This window comes from Lissotriton vulgaris, chromosome 1_1, assembly GCF_964263255.1.
Source record: "Lissotriton vulgaris chromosome 1_1, aLisVul1.2, whole genome shotgun sequence".
NCBI classification, from domain to species: Eukaryota; Metazoa; Chordata; class Amphibia; order Caudata; family Salamandridae; genus Lissotriton; species Lissotriton vulgaris.
The window spans coordinates 866,619,603-866,624,760 of NC_141685.1; the positions used below are offsets into that span (position 1 = coordinate 866,619,603).

The window sequence follows — 5,158 nt, forward strand, 5'->3', positions numbered from 1 at the left end:
TATAAATGCTGGATAGATTGTATGTCAAGTCCGCATTATAAAACTTAAGCAAACCAAAAACAATACTTCCATAAATCCGTGCCCAATTATAACATCAATATTCTCCTACTCAGGAAAGAATATTTTTTAAACTCTACTGTGAGATGGGGGCACTGTACAAAATAAATCTTAGATTCCTTTTGGCTAGCTTTGTGCTGTAGCAATACCACATGCATACAAAAGTAGTGGCTTCAACAATGTTATACTTTTCATTCAGATAAGATTAACAACTTGTGCAGCTACTCCCATACTCCCGATTCACTGGGACTTGCCTTACTTTGAGCTACAGAGCATTATATGAAGCTGTTTAATGTGGTGACCAGTGGCAAAAGACTGAAAAAGTAGGTTAAATGAAAAAGCATCAATGGGGGTTGTTTTAACATGTAATTTTATTGATCTAAAATACCTTTGGCCCCATAGGAGCCAGGATACTGAACAAGAGTACATAGAGAAAGTCCAGGACACTGTTCAAGAGGGGAAGAAATTCCAGAATACTACAAAAAGAACAAAAAGGCTTAATGAAAGGCAGCAACTTCAATGTTTGTTTTTAGATTCAGAGTTTTCTTTAGTCCTCTTCCAGTATTGCAAATCTTTATAGCCAGCTTCCTTCTAATAGTGCTGTTGTCCAGTGATGGCCAGCCTTCATCCCTGCACATAGACTTCATAGAGTCTGGAGGAAAAAAGAAATTAACATACATCAGTATCATGTTAACACCACTATTTTAGGTTTTTAATAAGACTGGGCTGCCTTTAAAATGTTCCAATCCTTTTATTTCATATAGTGTGCCCGATGAGATATGGTTACAAGGGTGCATAAGTTAAACATTAAGGTTACTTGGTCAAAGAGGAAATGGTGAGAGCAAGGCATTGACAAAGAGGTGGGCAGGAGGTAAAGAAAGAAGACTTGCCTGTCCAAGTGAAGAAACTGCCACTGTTCACCAGACGCTGTCACGCTTCCTCTGCAAATAGAAAGCAATCAATACTAGATTTCATTTACAAAACCATCATGGAGGCAGCCACGTTGAGCCTGAGCTCTATTTACAGTATTCTTATTTGGAAAACAGTCTAAAAAATTGCCATACTGACCAGAAATCCAAATAGGAGCTTACAACCAAATGCTAGGAACAGGGCAACTGATCTAATTATTGGGAGAGCTGAAATTAAATCCCAACTCAAGGCTATGTGCCAGATTTGCATGTCATTTGTAGCGCAAATTCTCAATGAGTAACAACCCCTCCCCCATTGCTCTTTTGCAGACTGCTGTTAGTTAAGTGTGAAGGTGTCCGTGTACGATAACATGATCCAGGACCACATATGCAAACATATATTTTAACACTGTATGCATATTCATGTATTTTCATAGTCCTAAATCAATCAGAGTGGAAATTGTGCCAGTTGTGGCTGGGTGTGGTTCTGCTTGGGCAACAGAATCCCCCTATACTAGTTGACAAGTGCAAACAGAGCCACGAGGCCATGCCTAGTAATAGCAAAGCAAGGCAAATTTGCCCCATGGCACTGTTCACCGCCATGCGGAATGGGGCACTGACCACATATCTTAATGGACTCATGATTATTAGGAACAGGGCACAACTCTGTTCTCCAGACCATGGACAATGGATATATGTCAGGTCACCTGTTGCTATTTCTTTTTTCAGGCTGTAAGTTGCTTAGTCTTACTGGCTGAGAAAAACTTGGAAAAACTAGGGGTTGACTATATATTAGCACATGGACATATTTTTTATGCCACGGTAGCATGAGAAAGGTAATATCGCTGCAAGGTTTCAAACATTTTTGTAAGACTGAATCTCAATGCACAGCCACAGTTGCAGTGGCTTTCACATGGCCAAGTGATGGTGCAGGTCAGAAATAGACGTCTAAGACATTCAGAGACAGGAGAGAGATATCCTGTGTGTTCTTTTCCAGCTTGAGGAAGTGAGAAGTTTGGCAGTTGACTGATTCAATGTTGTCCCTATACAGTTGCATGACTGAGGCACCAATCCCCTTCACCACCACTCATTCAAACAAATATGCCTCTGGAAATACTATCAGGGCAGATTGACAGCTTTCCAGGAGACCAGTGATCTATCTGTTCCATAACTATCAAAGCATTTCAAATTTGTTAAACAGGGATCCATTCTACATTCTTTCAGCATCTAAAACAGGTAATATTAAAGATGGCTATAATCTACGACACAAAAGCTGGTTCACAAAAAATAAGGCCCTAAACACCCAGCATAAGTCAGAACAAGGCTCAAGGAGAGCAGGGTGCGGCCATTGTCAGTCAAGCCCGCTCCTATTCCAGACAGGGAGCTGGGTGGGGTCAAGTGTGGATAAATTGATTGGTCCGTGACAAGAACGTGGTTCGCATTCAGTTACAGATCTGCCTAGCATTTCCCGCACTCCCTTTGTGTTGTCTACTTACCTGCTCGGGTCCTGTTGTCCCGCATTCGGGAATTCGTGGTACCTTGATTGGACGTCTCTGACATGTTACGGCTCCTTTACGCGGGTCTGCCTTTTACAGGTCGCTGATCTCTTCTTCCGGGTTCCTGTCCACATCCATGTTCCCTTGCCAGAGGTACCTGCTTGTGTAACTCTGTTTCTTCGCGCCAGTTTCTTCTGCCTCTCGTCCTGTAAAGAATACAATGAGAGAAGAAAGATAAATTTAACCAAAGAATCCTCGTCTATCAGGTATATGGTAGGATGATGATGTTATATATGGTTAGAATATCATAGTTACTTATCTGATTTATCTGATAAACGCACAGCGGAAAAACTGTTATTCTTTTGTGTCCGTATTTAACATGGGCTGGAAATAAAGAAAATAGATGCAAGTTAGTTTCCTGATTTCTTAAGGAGACGCTATACTGGGGTAGAGAAGATGAAGTGGGATGGGGTAGGGTGGAGTAAAGAGGAGTAGAGTAGATTAGGCTAGATTGAAGGGGGTAGATTGGAGTGGGATACATTGAAGTAGAGTGGGGCAGATTGAGGTAGGAGTGGTTTGGGGTATATTTGGGAAGGGTTGGGTGGGCTAGAGTGAAGTGAGGTAGGCTGGGTGGATTGGAGTAGGATAGAGTAGAGTGTGGGGGATTGGAGTAGAGTGGAGGTAGATTAGGATGGAGTGGGGTACATTGAAGTGGAGTAGGTTGGGTAGATTAGAGCATGGTAGATTGTAGTGGAGTAGATGTGGGTGAACTGGGGTAGATAGGAATGTGGTAAATCAGGGTAGAGTTGAGTGGGATATATTGGAGTAGACTGGAATCGGGGAGATTGGGGTGGAGTAAGGCAGAGTGGGGTAGATTGCGTGGATTTGAGATGGGTAGATTGGAATGGGGTTGATTGGGTGGATTTGAGATGGGTAGATTGGACTGGAGTGGGGTAGGTTGGAGTAGGATGAGGTAGATTGTGGTAGAGTAGGTAGACTGGGAAGGATTGGAGTGGGGTAGTTTGAAGCGGGGTAGACAGGAGTGTAGTGGGGTGGGGTGGATTAGATTAGATTGAAGTCAGACTCACATCCACAGTGCTGCCTGGGTTCAGCATGATCAGCATATTCTTTCTGGGATCAGCTTGAAGCATCACTTAACGTCCGAGAGACCATGGAACGGACAAACAAGTGCCAGATTGGGAGAACTGACAAGCACACCCAGGCTACATAAAATAAAAAAAAAACACATCCATTAAATTTTGGGGGGGGGGGGGTTCGTGAGGTGAAGAGACTGGATGCGTACTCATTGCACTTATGCTTATATATTTCTATTTATCCAACATACAAAACAAAAAATCCTAAATCCTTCCATCCCCTCACTATCATTTTCAATCCAAATAACAGACTAACATGTCCACCACTCAAATTAATTTCATATTTCACTATACTAATTCACCACTAATCCTTTATGGGTTCCGGAATAGCCTTATCCAACATGCAAATCAGGGTTTGCAATCTTGCATGCTTAATTCGGACTTTCACCCGCTCATTATAGATACGATTTGGAACCTTTATATTTAAAAATCCTTGTGTACTGATGAGTAAAGGGCTTAGAGTGGGGAAAAAAGCTGCCAAGACTTAGAGTACCAGAAGGAAGCATGGTAACTGTCCGTATCGCTGCAAATATATTTTAGGCAGTTTTTCAAAGTGTGAACTCAACCCGAAGGTATTGTGAATGGTAAGACTACCTCTCAAATTGCACAAGGTCATATTAATCTTTTTTCAGACTTTTAAAGATTACGTGATTTGACCAGAATCACAAGCCGTTTACAGACGCCAGGACTCAAACCTGGTTCCCCGATTGCAAAGCAGGCAGCTCTGGCCGCAAAGGCACATTGATCAGTCTCCAATCACAATGAAAACCCCTTCCCTGCAGCAGACCAAAATAAGGTTGTGCATATGTTAAAAAAAAACGAAAATAGCATTGTCTATGCATTTTTTTTTAACTTCCAGTGCATTTTACATCAATTACAATTTTACATCAGGTCAAGTATTTAATAATCGGAGCTCTTTCCGTTGCAGTTAAGTGAGCAAAATGACTCCCATAGTCAGGAAGAACATAACTCCATAGCTGCCAAGGTTTCAGATTGCTTATGTGTGACATTTTCGTAATTTCAGTGTAATTATGAGTGACATTAAATGACTTTGAGTGATACAAACTTGCAAGCAAAAATGAAGAAAAGGGAAATTTATGAATATCAGAAATTACACCCATTTGAGCAACGATAAACTCGAAAAGATCTTCAAACTGCTGCAAATCACCAGAAACATAGAAGCCAAGTTTACAGACTGCTCAAGTGCGACATTTTGGTGGTGTCCATGTGCATATGTGCAGGGCCACCGGAATTAGGTGATTGTGCTGGTATTTTCGCATAATTGTAGATTTGCTGCATTTGCCACATAATCTATCATCTGCTGCATAATCTGCAGATTTTAAAAACAACTTTGTTTCTACCTCAAATGGTTCAAAAGTTAGTAAAAACACAACACGTTGCTGAGCAGTGGAAGGCCCTTTGCAAAGGTTGACTGGTCAACTTTGTATATTGCTATAGTTTTGTGTTAAGATGGTAGTAATGAGGCACAACAAAATGCCCACACACTTAACAAGCTTAAAAATGTCAAAATACGGAAGTAGTA

The 5,158-nt window shown here is 41.4% G+C and overlaps 1 long non-coding RNA gene across 1 annotated transcript; it reads right to left on the minus strand.

Moving 5' to 3' along the window:
• Window positions 1–476: 476 nt before the first annotated feature.
• Window positions 477–2,664, minus strand: LOC147748037 (uncharacterized). Its single transcript, XR_015299707.1, has 3 exons — window positions 2,462–2,664; window positions 948–998; window positions 477–709 (listed from the first exon to the last, which is right to left on the minus strand). It is a non-coding gene; the product is annotated as an uncharacterized LOC147748037 (long non-coding RNA).
• Window positions 2,665–5,158: the final 2,494 nt, after the last annotated feature.